We start from the raw sequence: 25,982 nt of genomic DNA, 5'->3' as shown, positions 1-25,982 counted from the left end.
GCCCAGTCTCTTAAGAGGAACTTCTAGCATTGAATGACAGAGACATCAGGTTCAGTCCTTGCATGTTACCTTAGAAAGCCTATTATTTTAGGCCGGCGCTGCGGCTCACGAGGCTAATCCTCCGCCTGTGGCGCCTGCACCCCAGGTTCTAGCCCCAGTTGGGGCACTGGATTCTGTCCTGGTTGCTCCTCTTCCAGTCCAGCTCTCTGCTGTGGCCAGGGAGTGCAGTGGAGGATGGCCCAAGTGCTTGGGCCCTGCACCCTCATGGGAGACCAGAAGCACCTGGTGCTTCTCAGTGCGGTGCGCCGGCTGCATCGGCCATTGGGGGGTGAACCAACGGAAAAGGAAGACCTTTCTCTCTCTCTCTCTCTCTCACTATCTACTCTGCCTGTCAAAAAAAAGAGAAAGCCTATTATTTGAGCTTTCAGCCCTTACAACTGGAAATGGAAAAGAATTTATTTTCAGTATAGGGGAATCTTTGTAACCTTCCTGTATGTACATTTTAGAAATAGTAACTGCTTTTCCTTCACGTTAGTGCGGTAAATCCATTGCTTGAGAGTTTTGCTGTGATGAGACCTTATTTTTAAGAAAACCTGGATTCTCATTCTGCAGCTGTTGACAATGCACTTAGGTGGATGAAGAGAGCATTGTTCTTCAGTTTGCCCTGTCTTCAAAGATAGTAAAATAGACCTTAGCACATTATTTAGCGTTTGCCTTACAATAGTCTGGTGTGGCATTAGTGTTTTCAAGAGGCAGAGCATGCTTGGGGAGTTATTGTGGCTAGTCAGAGGCAAGTCTCTGGAGGAGGTAAGAGCAAGTCCCCCAGATGAGGGTGACTTGATGGTGCCTGAGCACTGTGCAGGGACCAGCCAGTGAGAGGATGGTCCCACGCTTACCTGCAGGGGAGTTGTTTGTGGTACACATTTAGTGGGGGCCAAGGTGTGTGCCTTGAGGGCTGGGACTGTGAGGCAGGGAGGGTGTTAATACCAGCAAGTGTGAATTGGGTGAGAGGTGACAGTAATCAGCCTGCTGCAAGTTTCCCAATTTGGAGATGGACCAGTCCTGTCTTTTTCTTGTGTCTAGTGGAAGGATGCAAGGTTATCATTTTGTTAAGTGCTGGATAATAATTTCTTTGTTAATTAAAATTTTATTTGAGAATCAAAAAGAGAAAGAGAGAGAGAGATAAATCCCATGCATTGGCTCACTCCTCAAATGCTCCCAAGGGCCTGGGCTGGGGCTGAGTTGGCACCAAATCTCGGAGCCACAAACTCAATTCACCCCATGTGTCAGGTACTCAGTTACTTGAGCCATTGCCTGCTGCCGCCCAAGGTCTGCATTCACAGGTAGCTAGAATCAGGAGTGGAGCTGGGTGCTGAAGCAAGGCACTTAATATGGGATGTGGGTGCCTTAACCACTAGGCTAATTATAAGCCCCTGGATTATAATTTCTGACACCCCTGACAACATTTTATGTTGGTTCAGGCCTTGGCACAAAATATATTTTGTCTCTGTAATATCATTAAAACTGTGTTAGTTCTAAATAACTTGGTGGGGGTGGGGAGAGATCTTCATGGGATGTGTTGAGCCAGAGTTAACATTTTTTGAGGTTCTAGTATCCATGTTTAAAATGTCTCCAATATGAAATGATTATGAGCTTAAAATGTAACTTAATTTCTTTCACATGTTTATTGTATCAGTCTAGAAGCTGTAGACTAGGTTCTTTTTTTTTTTTTTTTTTTTTTTTTTAGATGTATTTTATTTATTTGAAAGGCAGAGTTACAGAGAGGCAGAGAAATCGAGATCTTCCATCTGGCAGTGGCTGGAGCTGGGCCAATCTGAAGCCAAGAACCAGGAGCTTCTTCCAGGTCTCCCACATGGGAGACCTAAGGACCTGGATCATCTTCTGGTTTCCCAGGCACATTAGCAGGGAGCTGGATCCAAAGTGGAGTAGCTGGGACAGGAATCAGTGCTGATATGGGATGTTGGCACTGCAGTAGGCAGCTTTACCTGCTAAGCCGCAGCGCTGCCTCCTCCCCCCTTTTTTCCCCTAAAGTAAGGCTTTTAGGTCCACTTGCAGGGGTGCTGTGCTTGCAGTTTTGGAATATTGTGTAGAGAACAGGTCTACCACGGAACTCCTGGGGCAGGACACGGCTCGTTCAGTTCTTTGCCCCCTTCTCACAGTTGAGAAATGTAACCATTGGAGCACCTTCACTCTGTATTTAAAGTTAACTTCATATTAGAATGTAAGGATATGACCTTGTTTTGACCCTGGGAGGAGTTATAAACGTTCTTACGAAGGCAAACAGAAAAATTACTTACACTAAGTTGATGTAGTGCTGGTTCACAATGGTGGAAGTACTTGTCTAAAAGATGGCCTTGTCCATTAGCAGTATGTAGTATGTTTAAGGCATAAGGGCAGATTCCAAATTCCCTGGAAATAAAATGACTTAATTTATTCATGAGAGACTCAGATTCTCTGCATGCTGTGAAAGAGGGGTTTCTATTAAAAAAAAAAAAAAACCCTTTTGTTCCAAATGTAACTAATTAGGAATTTCCAATTATCCAGGCGAGGTTGGATAAAGTTTGGCTTTCTATTCTGCATGAAAGGTTTCCCTGTAAATATCAGATGTTGATAAGAAGAATATTTACCTAATTAAGAGAAAAAACATTTTTAAACACCTTTTGAAAAATCAATTTACCAAAAAGCTAGTTAATCCACAGTATGGACTGAAACTGGTTCTGCTGCTGGGCTTTTCGTAAAGGTACAGAGAGTCCCCGGAAAGGCACTGCTTTTTGTGGATCGTCATAAAGTAAATGTTGATGTGCTCGGTATCACATGAACTAGGAACAGGTTACCAGCACCAGAATTATGTTCTTTGAGTGCAAAATAAATCATGACAATAAGCACGGATCCACCTCTCCCATTTCCCCCAGACTTTCTAGCTATTTGTGCTGGAGTTGTTCTGTTGATGCTTATTTTGCTACTTGTTAGCTTTTTTGTTGCTTGTAAGCCCTCAGTGGCTGATGGGTTAGGATAAGTTTTACCATTTAGGAGCCTCAGTGCTTTTTTTGCTGCCCAGCGCCTCCTGCCTGTGCCTATGGGCAAATGGTGGAAAGTGCTGAAATTAGTGTTCAGATAAACCAATTACACATCCTTCTCCTTTCCTTTGGCTCTAGCAAGACCCTCCTGAGCAACTTTGTTCAGGTACTGTATGAACTTACCATAGTAAGAGTAAATTTCTTTAAAAAATGTCTTGGAATAGGAGTGGGTATGTGGCATAGCAGTTAAGATGATGCCTGGATGCCTGCATCCCAGTTGGAGTACCTGGGTTTGAGTTGTGGTTCCACCTGCACCCTGGAAGGCAGCAGGTGATGGTGAAAGTACTTGAGTCCTTTGCCACCCACGTGGGAGACCTGTATGGAATTCTGGGTTCTTGATTTCGGCCTGGTCTATCCACAGCTGTTGCGGACATTTTGGGGGGAGTGAGTTAGTGGATGGGGGAATCTCCTTTTGGCCTTTCAAATAAATAAAGCATAAACATTAAAAAAAATCTCAGACTGTTGTATATTTTACATGCAGTTCCTCAGACATGAGGTTTTTCTAGTATGTGACTCTTATGAGGTCACAGTTGACCAGTTTTTGCAGTATAAGTTGTATATGTAGGATACTTAATACATTTGTATGATGCGGTGCTGCAATTTCTCTTACATTTTAAAGTCTTCTGTTTAAATCATGTAAGAGAAAAATGAGTCTTTAGATATTGCTGTTTGTGATTTTTCTGTTGTGGTTTTTCTTATCTCAGGAAAAATAGCTCTGATTAAGAGGAATAGCGATAACCATTATTCTGAATAAGTGAATCAGAATAGTTAAATGAGAACTGGAACTCTTTTGTATTGCTGTTGGGAATGTAAAATGATACAGCTGCTGTGGAAAACACTTTTGCATTTCATCAAAAATTTAAACATAGACTTACCCTGTGATCCGGCAATTGCAAGGTCTATACCAAAAAGAAAGCAGGGACTCGGATACTTTTACACCAGAATTTAGTGCAGCATCATTCATAGTAGCTGAAAGGTGGAAGCAACTCAAGTGTCCATCAGCATGTGGATGGATAAAGTATGGTTTGTATGTGCAGTGAAATATACTAATATCAGCCATGAAAAGGAGTGAAATTCTGGTCAATGCCACAACATGAAAATGTGTGCTAAGTGAAATAAGCCAGTTGCAAACGAAAGGATAAGTGTATATTTCTGAGTATCTGAAGTACCGGAAACAGGTGAACTCAGAGACAGACAATAGAATAGAGACTACCCAGGAGCTGGGGGAGAGGAGAATGAAGATAGTGTTTAATGGGAACAGAGTTTCCATTTAGGATAATTGAAAAAGAAAAGTTCTAGACACGAATGGAGGTGATTGTTGCAAAACATTGTGAATGTATATATTGCCACTAAATTATATGGTGAAACTGGTGATTTTTAATGTACATTTTATGACAATAAAAACATGGAAAAATGCCTGTGTAAGACCAAGGATCATCCCGCACAGTCTCCACTGGACTCTGTTTTCTCTCCCTGGGAATGCTAGGCAGGATACAGTTGTTATTTGTTTCCTTGACTTTAGTTGCGGGGTAGGGAGATTCCCTAGCCTTTTTTTAATTTTTTTTTTTTTGTAGATCAGAGAGTTTCCTTACTTTATTAACTGACGTGAATTTAAGAAGAAACTGTTTAAAAGTAGATATCTGCAGAAAAAAAAAAGGACATGTTAGTTTTTTGGTGACTCAAGTCATTGATGAACATTCACAGACCATGGACCATGTAAGCAGTCAGAGTCGTCTATCCTGAATCATGGAGTGAGTCCTCTGGAAACCAGGAGTGCAACTGAACCTGTCCTACTTCCTAACCTTCACACATTTCACCCACTTTTGTCATGGTTAGACCTTGAGGAAAACTTTGATTTCCACATTAGAGAAATGATCTAAGTCATTTCAGTTATTGCTCATGTTGGAAATGTATTAGGTGCTAAAAATTTTTATTCCTTAGACTGTAAAACCAAGTTAGGAAGGGGAGAGAATCAAAGAAAGTGTGTAGTGGTCTGTTTTACTCACCTGAACTTGTCCCTAGCATCTAATAATTGTGTAGTGGTTGCTGCTGTTTGTTGGTTTTGTTGCTGTGTTTTGATTTTGAGGGTTTTGGTGTTTCATCGGATCACCTATTAAAAGATGAGGTGATGAGACAAAGTTTAATGTCAGATGTAAAGTGTGTTTTAGAAATGCTGAAAGTATCAGATAAAAATTCTAAACAAAGATTGAAGCTCATATATAAATAAATTACAGGGTAAACATTATAAATCACATACCATTAAACCTTTACTGTCCATTCCTGAACTCCTGGAAAAGAGTGTGAGGTAGTGAGTTGCAAGGTTGTGATAGTGATAAGTGTGTGTGCTCTCTCTGTGGGTATGTTTTCTTTTGTGAATATGTGTATAAATGGGTGAACACAACACCACCAAGTGAACTCTGCTCATACCCAGGCTGGTCATTTTTGTGGCTTACTGATTTCTCTCTAGGGAGGATCATTACCATTTGTTACCAGAAGGTGTGAAGAGTTATGGTCTCCTTATATCTGGGAGAGATAGAAAAAATTATTACATTGTGTTTACATGGTGCTCTGTATTGATTGTTGTTGGTTTTTTTTTTTTTTTTTTTTTGGCTTACTCAAAATGTCCCATTTTCCTTTCCGTGAAGGTGCCATTAGAACTTAGTACCTTTTCTCAGGCACTCAGTCAATATGTGTTCTGCTAAGTTAATCTCTTTGAAGCTTGGGCCATTTAACAGAGATTTTTGTGTTCCCATGGTTGTCTTGAGGTTTTTTTTTCATAGTCGAGAACTAATAAATGTTTAATCAAACAAATTAAAACAAGGGCATGAGTCACCCTCAGTGCAAACCTAGCTTTTCAATTATTTCCATTTTAAAGAAATAAATTCTCTAGTGAGTATGTCGATTTTTTTCATGTCATGTCTCTATTAGCTTGCTAATTAGAAAATCTGAACAACTAGCTTCTATTTTTGTTCCCTAAAAATATGGCCCTCAATTATATATGTTTGACTTGTTTATTGGAGTCAGTTCAGGAATTAGAAATAAAGAGGATTATTTGTTAAAAAAGGTAACTTTTCAGAGATTTGTGGTAGTTTTCAGTAATCCTTTTATAGCGAGAGTCTAGAAGGAAGATAGATATTAAGGGACAGAAGGAAAAAAATCCACAAAATGTGCCTTTCTGACATGTTTGCAGCTCAGCAGAGTTGATTCTTCTAGGCTGCCCAGAGTGTTGTTGAGTGCTAAACCAAGCCATGAAAAGCAACAGCATGTGGCGGAAAGACTTGAGAAGAATGACCTCAGCTATTTGCAGGAGTTAGTCTCTGAAGGACAGACTTCATTGGGCCTTAACAGGGTGTGGGGGGTGCATGAGGTTCTTACTCACCAGTCTGGGATGGGATCAGGGAAACTTTGATCAAGTAAGTGTTCTATCAGTTGAATGATATGGTCAGACAGGTTTGTGGAACTCACACTCAGGGAGGTAGTTCTCCTAGTCACATAGCCCTGCAGGGGTAGGGAGCCTTTTTTCCACTAAGGGCTATTTGGGTATTCAGAACATCATTTGTGGGCCATATGGAATTACCAGTTTAAACATTAGCCTGTTATAGCATTATTGAATTTCTAGTCCCATACACGGTTGCCTTGGGAGGGCCAGACCAAATGATTTCGCGGGCCTTATATGGCTCATGGGTCATACGTCCTCTTCATAAGGTTTTTGAACTCATGGCTGGAAAGAAGTGAGATGAACTGAGTACTTAGAAGGTCAGAGAACTCCAGTTAGTAACTAGGGCAGAATTGAAGGGTTCAGACATTATTATTATTTTTTTTTACCATCATAGTTTCTGGAGTAAAATGATAGCCAGCAATTGGATGTTTTATGTAAAAATGAGGACACCTGTTGTACTGTATGTCCAGAGAGGCAGAGGCAGAGAGAAAGGGAGAGGTCTTCCATCGCTGGTTCATTCCCCGGAACTGTGCTGATCTGAAGCCAGGAGCCAGGAGCCGCTTCTGGGTCTCCTATGTGGGTGCAGAGGCCCAAGGACTTGGACCATCTTCCACTGTTTTCCCAGGCCATAGCAGAGAGCTGGATCGGAAGTGGGGCAGCCAGGACTCAAACTGGCCCCCATGTGGGATGCTGGCACTGCAGGTGGCAGCTTCACCCATTACACCACAGCGCCGGCCTTGTGAATTACCTTTATTCATAGTTCCATACTCGGGCCGGCACCTGTGTTTTCAGGTAGCTGAAATCTAAAGCTTGAGTATCTGTTGAATGCCTTCCATGTACTCGTCTATTGCCCAGAAACCTAACATTTGTTTTTGAAACAGTCATAATATTCTGGACATCTCCCCAGAAGGAGATTTCCCCAAATTGTTGTCTGTAAGAGCAATTTAAGCTTAGAATGAGAGAAACCAGTCTAAAATGTACTGCACAGAAAGTAATGCATAAGAAAATCTAGTGAATGGGAGAAATGGGTTGATGAAGACATGGCAGGGAAGTTCTGTCTTACTGAGAGGCTTTAAAAACTGTGAAAGGGAGTGCTTTCATTCAGGGTAATGCAGTCTTGTTCGTCCTCAGTGCCTTTCATTTAAGTTAATTTGTGTTAGGAGTCAAATGCTGTGCCTATAATTTGCACCTGGGAAAGCAAAGCCTCTTCCTAATACTACCCCTTTCTCTCTTTCTCAGGTTAATGGTTTGTGGTGGTTTGGGCTGTAGCAGAGGCAGCCACAGGGGTGGGATGAGTGCAGGACTGACTGGAGCGTGTCTCATCCCCGAGAACTCTGAGAGCAGCCCCTGCGGTTAATTAAAGGTGACCTCAGGATTCAGAAGGGCCCTGTGCTCTCCCTGGCGGCCCGGGCTAAACCTGGGTAGCTGGCAACCCTAAATGCTTCCTTTGTTAGAAATCATCTCGCTCGCTTACTCCATCTTTAGAAAGTGAGTTCACCGGAGGTGAGTTAAGGACAAGGCTCTGCAGTGGAGTGAGTGAGTGACACAGAGAAAGAGAGAGAGAGTGTGTGTGTGTGTGTAGTGGTGGGACAGAGTCTGGGCGGAGGTGTAGCCCCAGGGCTGTGTTCCCTGAATCCTGGCTGGCTGTGTGTATGTGTAAGTCCGGGCAGAGGTGTGGCCCCAGGGCCCCAGAACAAAGAGTGAGGGCTGCTAGGACCACATTCTCTCAGCCTGCACCTCTCTCTCTGCAGCTGGGGGCCCGGGAGGCTTCTGCCTCAGCCTGGCTTGCAGGACTTGTGGGTAGGGTGTTCTTGTGGCTCACCATGCAGATCACCATAGGAGCAAAGTAATTTTGAAGAATATTTACTTTGGAAAAATCATTATTACACCTCCAGATGTAGAGAGAACAGTTTTAGGTATCTACCAAAGAAAGGCACGTACTTCAGTTTTTAGGATTTGAGTGCTTTCTGTGCTAGTATTTAGTTTAAATTGCTTGCACTCTCCTCCCTGTCACCTCTATGACCACCTCCACCTGAAGGTGGGGATTTGGGTAATTTATTTTGGGTAAGCAATAGCAGAATTTGTCTGTATGTACACTTATTTTCAAGGAAATGATTATAAGAATCTTAGGAAGAAAATTCATTTTTTAAAGATGCTTTATTTTTAAAGGTAGGTTTAGGGGATATTGTTAACAATTTTTAAAGCTTTTATTTCAAGCTCTGTTTAGCAATAGATAGCTTACTGTGACATTTCTTTATTCGTGAAGAAACAATTATTTCTAGGTTTATTTGATTTGGAGATATTTTAATCTTGTTATGTGATAACTGTCCTATAGCTTTGACTAGAATCTAGTGACGCCTGTGGCAGTCTAAATCATTTTAAAACTTCTAAACTTTTTCCTATTTGCTTGTTATATTCCATTTAAACATGGAAACAGTGTCACTTCCTATTTATATTTTGCTCTCTGAATCACTGTTCAACCCTATCATGATCCACTAGTAGGCTAAAAAGAGAAAGAGCAGAAGATTTAAATAAATTTCTCTTGTGTATTAGTTTAACTTCTTTTCATTTAGTATCATTTTGGGCCCCTTTGAGTTTCTAGTTTGTGAGTTCTTGGTCTTGCTTTTCTGAGGAGCAGGGGTAATAGGAGTGAGTAAGGGCTTGGGAAGGGGTTACAGCAAAGAAGGTGAGTGAGTTTGTTCCTGTTAAATTCCATGTGTGCTGACAAGTTTTCCAACTTCTACTTTCCACTGAGTCAGAGGTGAGTTCAGTACGGGGACGATTTCAGTCTGCTGTCTAGTTCATGTTCTACTTAGCAGATTCATAACCCCCCTTTAAAAAAAAGATTTTTTTTGACACAGATTGGTGTGTTTTTGTATCTTTAATAAGTTGGAGTTTTAGCCAGGAAATATCTTTTGTAACAGTTTTCATAAAGCATCGAAAGGTTAATTGCAAGCAATGGTAAATTAAAAGGAAGTATCTTTTTAAGAAAACCATTCTTAGATAGTTTTCAGCCCTTGTTTATAAAGACTGGCAGATTATCATATTTAGGGGCATAGGAGACTACTCACTTGGAGTTAGGATTTTTGATGAGATGATGAATTTTTATGTCATCCTTTATAGTGGAATGGTTGAGCCCAAGTGCTCTGGAGACAGGAGTTTGAGATCCTGCTGCACACATGTTTAACTCTGCTTCCATTGCTAAATTTCTTATCTTCATTCATAAAAAGGAATTTTCTTTTTACTACTACTTAGCTCACCATAGAGTTTTGAACAGTGATTAGCAAATAATCGTTGCTGCTTTATTATTTTATTGCTTTATATTAAGAAATTTGATTGTTGGATATTTTTCTTAAGTGGATGATAATTGTTTTTAAAATTTCCCACCTTAAAAGTATATGTGGATAGTAGCCAGGTCAGTTTTGTCTTGACCTCACCATTGACTCCTCGGGTGTCCTTGTGCAGGTGACAGCTTTGCACCCCTACCGTTCATACTTGAGCTGTTTATCTTAGGTAGTGTGGGCATAAAATAAAATATGTAAAAAGCTCTGTGGAGGAAACAAACGTGTGACTGCCCAGTGGCATTAAGTTATACAAGTGCTGCTTCTACCAATATTTTTCTCCTTCCTTGCCCCCTTGAAGAGAGGTTGTCCCTTTTTAACTAGATACATGACAGCCTTCTTCCTCTTCTAAGTCTAGGATCAAAGGAAAGTTGTTGTAAAGGAGTCACTCCCGCTCATTCCTTCGCTCTTTTTGTGGATGTTGTTCTAACCGTTTTAAGAGACATCAGGCCTTGACATGAGTGGGTGAAACTGTGGGGCTCCAGAGAGCTGCCTTTCATCTCAGGTCACCCTCAGTCAGCGTCATTCATCTGTGTAATGGCGTGAAGACACCATCGCAAGCGAGCAGGGCATTGCAGGTTAGGACCTGGTAGTATTTGCACGGGTCGGTCACCTTTGCTACTCTTTGTTGTTTAGATGCTCATTTCTTGAAAATGACAGAGTATGTGGCAGAGGGGACAGTGGACAGTGTCGTTCTCTGCTTTAGACGTGTCTGAACCTCACCACCTTTGCGTGAATTGAAAGGCAAGCTCTTAAAAAGTAAAAGAGCGGAAAAACAAAACAGAGTTTCAGCTGGCTGTTTACTGTCAGGTTTTTTCTAGACATAAACACAGTGGAATGGAAAGGATAATAGGCTTTGGAGCCTGTCTTGCTCATGAGAGTGAATGAGCCACTGTTAGACTTCAACGCTGGAGAGAAAAATAACATTCACATTCTCTCTCTCTCTTTTTTTCTTTCTCTCTCTTTTTAAAAAAGCCAGGCAGCCAGGACAGACTAACTGAGGAAAATTAAAGGTCGATTTCTTCAGTACCCCACCTCACTGCGTGCCTTGGGCCATGTTAATAATGGCAATCCCATTATTTCCTTGCAGTAGACAGGAAATGCTGTCTACACCCATTAGATTTGTTTGAGTGGCCCCTGGCTGGAAATGAAGCAAATTTAATTTTCTAACTTGCAGGGAGAAAAAAAAAAAAGCCATACTAGGTCTCATAGAGGTTGCTTCTTAGTCTAGAATCAGAAGGGTATCATTTTGAAAGAGTTGCAATTCTTACTCTCCATTTTTGGGACTTTAGGCCTTTCTCCACACTGAAATCATGAATGGATTTATGTGTGAGCCAGGAGCAGACACCCTTTTTGATGAGCGCCAGGACTGGCCTGGTGCTGCACTTGCCACATGCTTGCAGACTGCTCAGTTGCTCACATCCCACTAGATGCCTGAAGAAGGACCTTGTCACAGCCTTTCCTCAGAAATGCGCTTGCTTTCAAGAGCAACATTCACACTGAACACAAGCTGTATGTTCATTAGGGTAATCAGTTCCTTTGTGGTCTCAGTAACAAGAAGAAAAAGTTGGTAATTAATGTCCCAGAGGAAACACATGGGAACCTGCCCTCGCCCATCGTAATCACATGGCCTTGCAGGGTTTATTTCCGAATCTTACAGCTGACTTGGTTTCCACCTCTTCTTTTATGTTCTTTGTTTAAGAATGGGATCTTTTAAAGAAAATGGGGTTGGGTTTAGCAAGTTGTTGTCCTTATTTTGTATTTACATTTTATGCATAGGCCAAAACTACTTTATTGCTATTTTGATATGTTATTTTTTGGGATGCGGTATCACAGTTCTTCAGTTGGTCCATAATTTATTCTAAGACATGCTGCTATCTATTATGTTTTCCCAAGAATTGTATCAAGAGGGGAGAATGTTAAGTTGCAGGGCTTGCTTAAAATCACAAGAGTAGCCAATGCTAGGAGAAGCAGATGTTTCAGTCTTTGTGTGAAGAGGAGGTAAAATAAATCCTGTCCTCTTAATGGATCTGTAGCTCACACTGAACAGAACCTCTGGTGTTAGCACTTGACTGTACACACGGAGCTGTTTCATTGCTTCCTGAAATGATGTATGGGAGAAACGGGCTGTTTCTAACATCTTCGTAGGCAGACGGCAGTGAACCAAAAACTTTTCTCTTTGTCTTGATTCCTAAAACCTTTCACATTTTGCCTCCAGCGTCGACCGTTTTGCCTCTGACATTTCGCTTCTGGTTGTCATCAATACCAATCCTTCCATCATGTTTATTTTCCTCATTTAGTTTTCACTCTAAGTGTTCCCGAGAAGCAGCCAAGCATGGACTTCTTGATTTTTATGCAGCTGTAGCATTGGTATTATAAATTCTATCTGTGTTTCCTAAAGTACCCTTTGTTGATAGCACATGAGATAGTAAAGACTTTCCTAAACTTGTATTTTATAAAGGAATTGGGCTTTCCAGTGGTGTTTTTCCTAGTAAGCATGCCAGCATCCATAAGCCCTCCAGTGGTTTGTTAGGGGGTCTCTGAGATTACCTCTTCTCAGGACTCTTGTCACTGCTGGTGCCTAAGGCATTTGAAGCTGTGTTTACGCCAGTTAAACAAAAATTTCTCCTTCAATTCAGAGTGCTTGGGAGTCAAGTTTTTTTTTTTTTCTTTTTCCTTTCTTTAGACTTATTTATTTATTTATTTGAAAGGCAGAGATAGATAGAGAGATCTTCCATCTGCTGATTCACTCCCGGAATGGCCTCAACTGCCAGGGCTGGGCCATGCCAAAACCAGGAGCCAGTAGCTTCTTTGGGGTCTCCCACATGAGTGACAGGGGCCCTAGCACTTGCACCAACTTCTTTTGCTTTCCCAGGTACATTAGCAAGGAGCTGGAGCAGAAATGGAGTTCCTGGGATATGCACATCCCATATGGGATGCTGGTGTGTGTTGCAGGCAGCAGCTTAACCTGCTATGCCATGATGCTGGGACCTGGGTCATAAGTTTGATCCTGATGGATTTTTATTATGTTCATTTAATTATTTTCAGTTACTCAAATGGCAGGTCCCCCCTCCCACCCCCAAATACACACACACACACACACACACACAGATAGATATAGGGAGGTCTTCCATCCATTGGTTTACTCCCCAGATGTCTGCAACAGCTTGGGCTGGGCCAGGCTGAAGCTCGGAGCCAGGAACTCCATCCAGGCCTCCCACATAGGTAGCAGGGGCCTGAACACCTAAGTCTTCACCTGCTGCCTTTTCAGGATGCTGGATGGGAAGTGGAAGAGTTGGGACTCAAACTGGCGCTTCTGTATGGGATGCAGGCATCCCAAGTAGTGGATTATCCCCCTGTGCCACAATGTATGCCTCATGAAAAGTCGTTTTCTTGATTGGAAATTTTGCTTTGAAAGTGGTTTATGGATTATTAACTGAATAGCTGGACTCTGTTATGGATTGCCTGACCTATTTATCTGGTATATTTAAGTTTGGCAAGAAATCAGGGCACAGATAAAAGTTAGGCGTTATTGTTTATTTTTCTGAGTCAATAACGCAGTTCATTTGTCATGGAAAAGTAATCATTGACAACATTACACCTGATAACCTATATAAACTTGCTTGACCTTTAGCATAATGATATTTTTTTCCAGGATGCAAACCGGATGATTGCCTATAAGGATGTTTATCTATAGTCCAGTGAATTAAAGCTTTTAGACAAATAGAAGGGCGTGTATCACTTAATCCAACAGCTGTGCTTTTGAGTGATTTGGCTGGTGAGAGCTTTTGTTTTGAAATTTTTCAAACCAATGAGGCATCTTTGGATTTCTGTAAATCTTCCAGGCTGTGGCTTTAGGGAATATGTATACAGACTTGCAACAGTGTGAAGCTTTGTTAGCCAGGTAGTCAGTTCCGGTTATTTGGGAGAGGTCTTTGGCCTGATTTGCCTGCATTGGTTTGTGGGTTTTTGCAGATTCTACTTCTGTCATGAAGGGAGAGCCCCTGTAGCGAACAGCGAGTTGCCAGTTCTGTAATCTGCGGCTCCTGCCACTGGGTTCTCAGGGCTCAGTCTCCAGTGAACCTCTGAATGCGTGTTTAAGTGGTGAAAGAGACTGGTTTTAATTTATAATGATAGATTCTTCTTTTAGATGTCAGTCCCACTGCTCTTGGGGTGGGGGTGTTGGTGCTGTGTTCACAGTCGTAGATGGCCTTTATAAAGGTGGGAGCTTGGTGGTGGCAGACAGAGTAGGGCATACGTAGGAGTTGGAACCAGAGCCAGGTTTTGTCTGTCTCCCCCAGGTTATGAGTGTGGTTACCCCCTGTGGTGAGACAACACCCCAGTGGCCCATGCCGCCTTCTCATTTCCCCTGTGTAAGAGGTGGCAGAATGTGGCAGCAGATGGGTGGTGTGACTTGGGACCTGAAGCAGAGGGAGCCTTCAGGTCAATCAGAAGTAGTGTTCATATGATTGTAACTGTAAACAAGTGCAAAGAGAGGAGGAGGGAGGCTTCTAATTTGTCTGGGTGTGACTTTCCCACTGGAGTGGAAATTCCTTGAGGGCAGGCACCGTGTCTTTCCTGCTCTGTTTCATGGAGTGGCTGGCATATGCTAACTGGTTATTGGGTGAGTGACTTAATGACAGAGCAAGACACAGGCTGTTTTGGCACTGAGATGCCATTGTGCTTGATCCAGGAAGAAACTTAGGTTTGATTTTAATTTTAGAGCTGTGTTTTAATTCCAACTCTTGGGAATGCAGCACGTTTTGAATTAAGAGCAATAACTGAGATGCCTGAGAATATGTGAAGATAGAGTTTGTGTTCAGCCCAGGTTTGTTGTGCCGTAGTGGTCAAGGACCCACTTAGGGTTGTTCTCCCCTTCTGTCTTCTTGCCCTCTTCCTCCTTGACACTTTCCTGAAGGGGCGATCCTGCTTGAATGCTGGATCTTCTCACCTCAAAGCTGGGTCTGGTTTTAATTCTTTATTTTCTGAAACAGTCTAGCCTGCACATTACTTTTTAATATTGAATTCTAAAGGTATGGATGATAGGTATGTTGTTTTAGAGACATTTTGAAGCAGATTCCTTTCCCAGTATGTCATTTACAATCCGTGTGGGAAGAAAGGCTACATAAAGAAGGAATGACTGCCATTCAAAAAAACAGTTTTATTCTGTATTTTCCTGTCCCTTTTATTTCTTTAAAATGAACTGCAGTGAGACATGCCTGGGTTGATTTCTTCCCTTAAATCATCTTGAGCTGTTCCCAGTCCATTAGTTGCTTTGTTCAGCAGACAGGAAATGGTTATATTTGCACAGGTTGCACAATCTTAACTAAGTTGGAGCAAGAACCCAAGGAGATCTCTGATCTTTTTTTTTTAACCTTAACCTTTTGGTCCCACAAACTAATGCGTGATACATGATCCAGGTTACTGGGGGACACATACCCCAAAACACAACTTATTCTGTTCTTCAGAATGGCTTCCTGTTAGGGACACTGAGAACTGATTACGTGAGATGATCATGCTGGGGCTGAAGTTTGGTCTGTGTAGTTTTACTTCCTTCTTGAAGGTTTTTTATACATGTAATAAAGGAAATGTCCTGACACTGGCCCCCGTTGGCGTGGCCACTCCATGACGTGAGCAGTCTCCTTTCCCTTTCGTCCACCACCCTTGCAGGCTGTGAATGTATTATTTTCATCTTCCTGGGTTCACCAGTTGCTTCCTTTCTTCCTAGTCATGTTACTTGTCCCTTGTCCCTTCCAAACTGGGGTCTTCCCTTTATCATGGTTTGGTGATTCTTTCAGCATTATGATTGGCCTTTTGCAGTTTATTTTATATATGTTTAATATCTCCTAAGTACTCTGTCTCTGCTTAGAATGTTAATTTGAGGAGGTGGGGGTGGAGACAGAGAAAGCACAAGTGAGAGTGCTCCTGTTCACAAGTTCACTCTCCTGTTTCCTGCAGTGGCCAGAGCTGGACTGGGGCTGAGGCCAGGTTGTGGAAATTCAATCTAGATCTCCTACATAGGTGGCAGAAACCCAGTTAGTCGAGTCATCACTGCTGCCTCCCAGGGTCTGTATTAGTGAGAAACTGAGGTTAGGAGCTGCTGTGGGAAATTAAACCTAGATTATTCCACTGTGAGAACAGGCATCTTAACTGCTAAGCTAAAATGCTCACTCCTTGGCTGAACTCTCAACTCATGCATCTGTTCCTTCTGTCTCTGGCCTCCCTTTCTCCCCCATCCTTCCCTTTCTCATTTTGACTTCTATTAGTTGTTTCCTGAAGCCATATATATATCCCAGAGAATCCTAAGCAAGTGAATGACTAGTAGAGGTCAGAATGAGAGGAGAATGAATGAAGAATTAAGTGAATAAGTAGAGTCAGAAAATCAAGTTTATTTAAAGCATTAGCTTTTGATGATGCCTTTGAAGAAAGTACAATCGCTATATGAGCCAGTGCTGCAAAATCATGTGTAGCCTCCACAGATGATTTCTCTTTTGAATAATCTGTTTGCATCTCTTGTTTGCTTATCTCGTTTGCTCCCTTTTTCCTTGTTAAATGCTTTTTTGTTGTCATATACTTTTTTTTTAAAAAAAGACATTTATTTATTTGAAAGTCAGAGTTACACAGAGAGAGAAGGAGAGGCAGAGAGAGGTCTTCTGTCCTCCGTTTCACTCCCTAGATGGCTGCAACGGCTGGAGCTGCGCTGATCCAAAGCCAGGAGCCAGGAGTTTCTTCCAGGTCTCCTATGTGAATGCAGGGGCCCAAGGACTTGGGCCATCTTCTACTGATTTCCTGGGACATAGATCGAAAGTGGAGCAGCCGGGACTGGAACTGGCACCCATATGGGATGCCGGCACTGCAGGCTGGGGGCTTTATCTGCTACGCCACAGTGCTGGCCCCACAATATGCTTTTAAGTGAGCCTTCATGCTTGTGTTTCCCCCATTTTTCTTCACATGACTCTACAATTCCTTAAAATACCATAGCATTCTCGGTCTTTCCTATTTTTAAAAATTAAATAATTTATTTGAATGGCAGAGTTAGAGAGCATCTTCTGGGTCTCCCATGTGGTTATAAGCATGACTTGGGCCAGCTTCTGCTGCTTTCCCAGGCACATTAGCAAGGAGCTGGATCGGAAGTGGAGTAGCTGGGACTTGAACCTCTATCCATATCTGCTACGCCACAGCACCAGCTCCCGGGTATTTCCTAAGTCTGTTCTTTGTCATTTGTATCATCACACACCCAGCCCCCTAATGTCTTTAGAAAGTCCCTGGTTTTCCTTTTCTATGGTTCATCTGTCCCGATTCTTGCAGTTGCTAATACCCTGTCCTGCTAGCCGATCTCTTCCCCAGGGTTCTCTTTGGCAGTGATATCTGCCTTGGAATTTCCACTTGAGCCTGTTAGACTCTTTGGGGAAGGCAGTTGGTTGGCATTCCCTTCTCTTCCCACAGACTGATGACAAACCTCCCTGTGCATTCCTGTGACGAGGCGTCTGCGCTGAGGTTTCTGCTGTTTTTCCTCTTAACCACTCCTGAATGCACTGTGACTCTGCCTGGTAAGATTGTCCTCTCCCTGTTCACAGCGGGGGACACAGGGGTTCAATTTGGAATTGACTCAGGACATTCAGATAGCATGATTCTAGTAGTGATTATGTAATGCCTTGAAGGCAAACCAAAAGGAAAAAAGATCTAAGAGATGAGCTGGGTAAAATCAGAGTGGGATGATTTCGAGTGCCTCTCTCAGCTCCATTACTCTACATTTGTGAATTTTTCCTCAAGGAATCATTTATTGTTATTCATCAGAAGGGTGAGACTTTACAATGATCTGAATACTTTGTGTCCCCTTCGATTCAGATGTTGAAATCCTGACCTCCAAAGTGGGGTATTAAGAGGGTGGAGCCTTTGGGTGGCAGTTAGAAGAGTGGAGCACTATGGCTGTTACATCTTGTTGGGAGGATGCAGGGAGAAGGTGCCATTTGTGAGCAGAGAGGCACTCTCACCAGGCACTGGACCTGCTGGCCTGGATCTTGGCCTCGCAGCCCTTAGAACTGTAAGACACAGTTTTCCATTTTTATGTTCCCCAGTGTGAGGTGTTTTGTCGTAGCAGCCCAAATGAACTAAGCTGTTTATAATATATCTGCAGTTTAATTTTGTAATCAGTGGTTAGCTACTGTTTACTCTTTTACTCGTCTGTAAGACTCCTTACAGAGTCATTTTTTAAGAAACAGTGTGCACTAGATAAATTTTCAAACTGTTCAGTTTTAAAATGCTTTACTTAGATAAGATAGTTCTCCAGTGGAAAATGTGATTCGAGAGATAGTTTTCATTTCTTTGAAACTCCAAAAAAAAAAAAAAAGCCTTTGCGGGAAATCCATGCTTCCGCTGGTGATGTCTTTCTTGCTCAGTGTGTACCAGGGGAAGATGATCAAACTTAAAGCTTCCCAGCTTCCCAGGGGCTCTCACTGTCAGTGGCAGATTCTGTGAAACTGGTTTTAGATTTTGCAGATTTATGTTGTTGGCAGAGTTGTTGAGAGCATTGATTTCTTCTTTAAATTTGTTTTAAAAATTATTTTCAGCCGGCACCGCGGCTCACTAGGCTAATCCTCCGCCTAGCGGTGCCGGCACACCGGGTTCTAGTCCCGGTCGGGGCGCCAGATTCTGTCCCGGTTGCCCCTCTTCCAGGCCAGCTCTCTGCTGTGGCCTGGGAGTGCAGTGGAGGATGGCCCAAGTGCTTGGGCCCTGCACCCACACGGGAGACCAGGAGAAGCACCTGGCTCCTGCCATGGGATCAGTGCAGTGCGCTGGCTGCAGCGCGCCGGCCACGGGGGCCATTGGAGGGTGAACCAATGGCAAAGGAAGACCTTTCTCTCTGTCTCTCTCTCTCACTGTCCACTCTGCCTGTCCAAAAAAAAAAAAAATTTTTTTTTTTTTTTTCATTTTATTTGAAGGACAGAAAGAGGTATGGGGGGAGGGAGAGAGGATAGAGTGAAGGAGAGTTGTCCATCAACTGACTGATATCTCAAATGCCAGCAACAGTCAGGGCTTGGCTAGGAGCCAGGAGCCTGGAAGTCAATCCAAGTCTCCTAGGTGGTTAGCAGGGGCCGAAGTACTTGAGCCATCAGTTGCCTCCCAGGGCATTACCAGGAAGCTGAATCAGAACGCCAAGACCCTCTGACACCGGATGTGGGTGTCCCCAGCAGTGACTTCAATGCTCAACCAAATTCCCACTCCAAAGGGCTTTGATTTCATTCTTCAGAGCTTAGTAGCTGGTACCTAGTAGGCTAGTACGTAGGCTCTCCACTGGGGGTAAATGATTGAAGAAGAGATACTGCTGGTCAACTGAGGTTTAAAAGAAATCTCTACCAACTTAACTTCATAGGTCACCATGGATCCGAGGTTCATCCCTGTTGCCCTGTATATTCTTGCATGGTCTCATGTTTATTGCGGTGTTACGGGCATCTCAGTCACTGTAGGAGACAGGCTCTTAAAAGTTGCAGTGGATTCCCGTGCACCATGTCTGAACCAGTAATGGACTTAAATCAGCTTCATTTTTGGTGAGATGGGTTCTTTCTAGTGCAACTTGCAGAAGGTCCCACTCCTTGTCTGTGAAATAGAGTAATAAGATCATGCCCGAAAAAGTGCCGCCTTGTTCAGAAGTGACATGATCGCTGTTCAGTTTGGAATATTGGAAAGTGGGCAGATTTATTTGGAAGCACTTTGTTTTCACTACATGTGTAAAACTCCAGGGAGTACTGAATAGGATATGAGGTGCTCTCTTTGGCTGTGCATTAGCAACGTGGCAGTTACTGATCTGTCATTTACTTTGAAAAGGAATTACAAAGTTTTGGCCCCATGCCTGGAATAGCTCCAGATGGTCAGAAAAGATTTTTGTACTGAAGTCAGAAAGTGTATTGCAGTGATAGAATTGGGCTTGTCATGTTTATATTAGAACATTGGCTTCCTACTTTATCCCTTGGTTAAGTTTTTCTTTTCCTTTTCTTCCCCAAAAGGAGTGAGGGGATGAGAATGCTGCTTTAGAGATATGAAATCTAATGTTTGGAGTACCTGTGTTTTTGGTGATAGTGGTGTGGAGGTAGGGAATATGGGTAATGGAAATGCTTTGTCAACCTCAGTATCTCTGATGCTTTGTTTTTACCAGGAGCGCATGCAAGGTTGAAATGCAGAGGTATACCAAGACATTTCCAGCTGATTTGGAAGTGAGGGTCAGAAACTCCATCTGTATTGCCTGTGCTTATCTGATAATCTGGCTGTTAGCCCACAACTGTTACAGAGAGCTTTCCTCACTTTGTCTTTTCTCCTATTTCCCCATGACTGTGGTCGATGGTAAGGATGGAGTTGGGCGTCCAGCAGTGGTGGGAGGTGGGACTGGGGAGGTTGTGATGCTGACCAGCAGTGGCCAGGTTTTGCTCTTCTGGGGCTGCTGTTGAGTTTCACACATGCCCTTACCGTCCTTCTTGTCAACCCTGGAAGGGCAATAATGTCATTCCTGTTTTGTAAATGAGAACGCTAAGACTTGGGAGGTGACACCTGCACAGGTAATAATGAGGTAACACTCCTCTGCAGTTCGCTCAGTTGCAGTTCCTGAGAAATTTAGTACAGGTTTCCTGCCCTTTAGGCTAGAGGTGACAGCAGGCTTCAGGAAATAAAGCTCATTTTCTACTGGGATATGTGAGACTTGTCTGACTTGTAAGCCGTTTGGCAAAGCTTGGTCACAGGGCTCAGATTAAGACTTTAACCTGCATGCGCACTACTTTCAGTTATTCTTGTGGTTATTGAGTAAGTGGGGTGTTTGAAAAACATTAACCAAGTTTCGTGTTTTTCGAGGAAATGCTACACGTGGACAAGCAACGTTAAATTGCATACTTTGGAAAGGAATTTTTTAAAACTTTTTTTGGAGATTTTGGTATATGAGTTGAAAGCAATTTAAAAAAAGTCCGTGTCATTGATTTTTAGATGCTTTTTAAAAAATATTCACTGTTTTACTTTTAAAATGTTTTTAATTTATATAGGCAGACAATTTCATGTATTTTGTATATGCAGATAAGAGCATGATACATCCCACCCCCTCCTCCCTCCTACCCTGTTCCTACCCTCTTTCCTCCCTTATTTCTTATTTTTCTTTTAATTTTTACAATGACATATTTTCAGTTTACTTTCTAATCACAAGATTAACCTCCACCAAATAAAGAATTCAACAAGTAATAGAAAAATCACAGTTCTCAGGAGTGTAGACAAGGGCTATAAACAATGATCAAACTTGGTGGCCCAGTTGTTTTGAAGCACTTCTAAAGTGTAGAGTGTTTTGCTGTGGCTGTTCAGTGGCTGATACACAGTATTTCCTTACTGGGGGCTGGGGAGCTTGATACAACCTCTCCATTTCCTCAGGCTATGGCTTTTCCTGAGTCCCTGCTGTAGGTGGAGAGGTTTGTACCTGAGTCCTTTCCCCTAAGCAGAACTAAGTCTTTGTCCACAGCCTCCCACCTGCACTCATTCTTCGTGAGCTATCAGAATCCTCTGCTAGGCCATTATTACTCTACTTCATGATTTTATGTTCTTTCAAAATCTCCACTCTTCAGATATTATTCAGGCAGTAGGAGTAGTTTTTTCTGGGTATGTCACATGGCACTGTAACTAGTTGGGGAGTTGTTTTGGGGTGGCATCTTACACTGTAGAATGGCCCTTCTGATTGAAGTGCTTTTGAAGTCTTATTACCTTTTTGATGAGAAGGATGAAGGTGGCGTGGAGGTAAGTTCAGCTGTCGGGTGTAAATCTGATCTCTGAGGCTTTTTGTCTGATCACACAGATACCACATTTGAACTCCGCTTTCTTTCTTGTTTGTTGTTACTTTATCACATATATCGGTGAAACACTGATGCTATTATTTTATGAGACCTTAAACCAAAGCTACATTGTCTTAATGTTTTATATACAAGTACTCCAAGAGCTTTCTCTGTGAAATGAGGTCTCTGGTGAGTTTTTGTTATATCTTTGCACCTGGGTCAGCAGTGATGTGTTGGCACTCTTGGAAAAATTACTTACTATGCTCGTTAAGAGTCTCTGGGAACATGCATCTTCTTGGGGCCTTGGTGAACCAGGAACTAGTACTACAAAACAGGCAAGCTCCCTGATCTGGGGGAACCAGCTGTCTTCCCTACAGCTTAGCCTCATGACTTACCTACAGGCTGTAGAGAGTTCACAGAAAGTGTGTATTACAAGAAAAATTACGTGTTGATTTCATGTTTTTTTTTTTTTTTTTTTTAAATATATATATATGAAAGTCAAGAGTTACAGAGAGACAGGGAACGAGAGAGAGAGAGAGAGAGAGAGAGAGAGATGCCTTTTATCTGCTGGTTCATTCCCCAAATGGCTGCAAGGGTTGGGGCTGGGTAGGCTCAAGCCAGGAGCCTGGAACTCCACCCAGGTCTTCCACGTGGGTGCAGGGGCCCAAGCACTTAGGCCATCTTGCACTCCCTTCCCAGGAGCATTAGCAGGAAACTGGATTGCAGGTGAAGCAGCTGGGATGTGAACCAGTGCCCATATGGGATGCTGACATTGCTGCTGGTTACTTTGTCTGATGTGCCACAATCCCAACCTCTTTTTTTTTTTTTTTTTTTGGCACCGATTATGAGCTAGCTTACTTTTTTTTTTTTTTTTAAGATTTATTTATTTTACTCGAAAGTCACAGTTACACAGAGAGAGGAGAGGCAGAGAGAGAGAGAGAGAGAGAGAGAGAGAGAGAGAGAGAGGTCTTCCATCCGCTGGTTCACTTTCCACGGATGGCCACAATGGCTGGAGCTGTGCTGATCCATGGGTCTCCCACGTGTGTGCAGGGGCCCAAGGATTTGGGCTATCTTCTGCTTTCCCAGGGCATTGTAGAGAGCTAGATCAGAAGTGGAGCAGCCGGGTCTCAAACCGGCACCCATATGGAATGCTGGCACCGCAGGCAGTGGCTTTACCCGCTACGCCACAGCACTGGGCCCTGAGCTTACTTCTTAATTCCATTTTCTATGATCTTTTTTCATACCCTCATACTAAATATGCGTTAGGGGTTTCCCTCTCCTGTTTGCTTTTGAAGAGACTTCTTCCAGGAGTTAATAGAAAACTGGGGCCCCTGAGTTCAGGGAATGTCCAGGGCACCTTCTTTCAATGCCCTGTGCCACTGGTGACAGGTGTCAGGGTGCTGCCCAGGCAGTATAGTGGTTCACTCCTGGGTGTCTCCCCTGCTTGTCCTTTACTGCAGATACAGGGCAGCTTCCTAGATCTTTGCATTTCCTAACTCACAGGCCTATCCCAGAGTAACACCCACAGAGCTCTTTGTCTTGCCCACTGTTCCCATCCTCTGCCTGGTTCTTCCCCCAGAGAACTCTGGGATTGGGCTCCTCCATGGGGGTTATAGGCTCACTTTTTCTATCCCCCTGGATCCAAGCTGGGGCTCTGCCTGTGGAGTAGGGAAGTGTGCAAAGGAAGATGATCAGCAGCCAGTGGTTGGCCAGGTTGAGCACAGCTACCCTGCTCATTCCCTGTTCGCTTAGACGTGTTCCTTGATGCCTGAGGTGTTTTTCTCCTTCTGACACAGCTGGCCATTATTTGGGCCAGGAGATTCTCTGAGGAGGCTTATTTATAGCAAGAAGTGTTTGTAGGGATGTGCAAGTCAGTATCAAACTCAAATGGAGTGCATCACATGCATTTCCTCAGTTAATCCTCACTAGCTCCCGAAGGAGGGTCTTTTATCACCTCCACTTTGTGAGTGCACAGATTGAGGCACTGAGAAGCTCAGCGACTTGCAGGGGGTGAAAAGCTCGTAAGTTGTGCAGCTGGGGCTTGTGGTCCTTGGATGAGTGGCATGGGGCAGCACAGACATGTTTCCCTACTGAAACTCCCTATTCCTTTGTGGGCCTTTCCTGTGTTAGGTATTTCTTGGTTCCCTGTATAGTGATTTGGGTCAACTTCTTTGGCTTTTGCTGCAAAATGTCACCATCAACTTCCTTGTCCTGGTAACTACCTGGTGAGATTGGCCAGCCCATTCCTCCCTCATCCAAGGGCCAGGGGAGTGTAGGGGCATTTAAACCTGGGAAGATGGCCTTGAAGCAGGCCGTTTTGGTTTATCTTAATGCTATCAACTCAGAGGTTCTTGGTTATTTATTCTTTTTACTTTTGGATATTCTTTTTGTGTCCTGTTGTCTGGCTTTTGCGTTAATCACTGTTAGGCAAAGCCTTCGATCTCCAGGATGATTGAACTTTGTCACTCCTTGCCCCCTTTCATACCATCTGTTTGATGTGATTGGTTTGCTTCAGTTTCTGGCACTTTAGACTCCCTGCTCTCACTTCTCATAAGACCTAGCTGTTCATGGTCTCTGGCTTTTCAGAATACGCTGGGATGTGCAGGCCAGTTGCCTGGGAGGGAGTTCTGGAATCTGGCTGATTTTTTTCCCCATAGTCCTTTTCCTCCAGTTGGCTTTATTCCTTTCTGGATAGCCTGAAATCATTTTCAGAAGGACTACCTAATCAGTTTACAAGCCGATAACTCAGTCCATCTACCTCCCTCCTTACCTTCTTACCTGTCTATTCTGTTGTCTCATTTTCACAGTGACTCTGGGAAATAAAGCAGATATTGTCCCGATTTACAGGGGAGAACTAAACTGAGTGTGTGTACTTTTCCTATGAGTACCATGGCAAATAAAATGAAGAAACCAGGCAACAGTTCCACTTCCAGGTACCCCCTTTCCCCTACCCCCTTTTCTTTCTGGTATATAATGTCTCAAAATTCGCTAACCTCTCATTGAAAATCTGTAGGTGCATATCTTGTGCACTTATACTAAAATATTTTTGTCATGTTTAAAAATTTCCCAGACTGTCAATAGAGTATCTTGACATCCAGTTTTATGAGTGGGAGATGGAGTTAAAAGTCACTCTAGTTAACCGTAATTGGGTGATTTTGATCTTCTAATGTTGAACCAGGATCCATCAATAGAGTGTGACCTTTTCATAGCCTTATAAATAAGTATTTTGGACTGATGAATGATATCAAAATATTTCTGGAGTGTGTTAGCTAATCTACCCTGTGATTTTCTTTCTCTGAAATTGGTGAGGAAAGAGACAACATGATCCAAAACCAAGTCACATCAAAGATTGAACACTTCTTTGGCCATGCATTGTTTGGGATGATGATATTCTCTCAGTAGTAGCTGAAGGGGAATAGCAGATTGTAGCACTGTGGCTACGGCCTGTGAAGTTGGTGCTCATTTGTGAAGACTTTAGCTTTAAGTGAAAAAACTTTACACTCTCCTTGGTGAATTTTATGTTTTGTTTTAAGATTGTAAATCCTGAAGATTTTGAACATACACAAAAATGCAGAGTAGCAGTGGATCCCCTGGACTTTTCACCCAACCTCAACAAGCATCCGTCACAGCCAGTCTTGTTTTGTTCATTCCCCACTTCCTGCTGTAGTAGTTTGAAGCCCATCTCAGATCTGTTTTTTTCATCCCTAAATATTACATTTTTCCCCCTAGATAAGATCTTTCTCTTAACTTAAAACAGAACATCTTCCAAAGGAAGTATTAGAATTTTTACTACATAAATTGGTGGTCAGGATTTTGCAATTTCTAACTGATCAGCACTTTTACCATTGACTTTTGTCTTGGCTGCTTTTTTCTTTCTGAAATGGGCAAAAAGCTATTCAGAGTAACAAACAAATACATATTTTGAGAGTACTAGAAGGCTACTTTCAGACTTGTTTTTCTTAGTGAAATAATTAAGATGCTTCATAAGTGATTCAATTTATTGTATAGGAGTACAGTGTCCTTCAGTTTTCTATCTTCAATCAATCATTACATTTCTCAGCTGTTTCAAACAGGCTAACTTTACCTTATACTCAGTCATTAAATTAGACTACTAATTTGGAATTTTCGGTAAATTGTATATAGCTTTAATAACAGCCTTCTGTTTCAGCAATGTATATGCTAATTGCAAGTGATTATGAAAAACAATTTTTAAGATTTTACAGAATAAGCAAATGGATTTATGGGGTCATCTGTCTATCTATAAACACATATGTTTATATACCTTAATACTTTACATTTAGCCCGATGT

At 42.6% G+C, this 25,982-nt stretch overlaps 1 protein-coding gene across 7 annotated transcripts in view; it reads left to right on the top strand.

Moving 5' to 3' along the window:
• Positions 1 to 25,982, top strand: part of FNDC3B (fibronectin type III domain containing 3B) — a 362,026-nt gene that overhangs the window by 5,380 nt on the left and 330,664 nt on the right. For 2 of the 7 annotated variants that reach the window (XM_008266496.4, XM_070072504.1), the window contains exon 2: positions 17,325 to 17,428. The exons of the other annotated variants lie outside the window; for them this stretch is intronic. The gene's annotated coding sequence lies outside the window, so the exon portion shown is untranslated. The remainder of the gene's footprint in view (positions 1 to 17,324; positions 17,429 to 25,982) is intronic. 7 annotated transcript variants of the gene reach the window in all.

Source organism: Oryctolagus cuniculus, chromosome 4 (assembly GCF_964237555.1).
Source record: "Oryctolagus cuniculus chromosome 4, mOryCun1.1, whole genome shotgun sequence".
NCBI lineage: Eukaryota > Metazoa > Chordata > Mammalia > Lagomorpha > Leporidae > Oryctolagus > Oryctolagus cuniculus.
The sequence above is the reverse complement of the archived record's forward strand: the minus strand, read 5'-3'. Positions and strand labels throughout refer to the sequence as shown.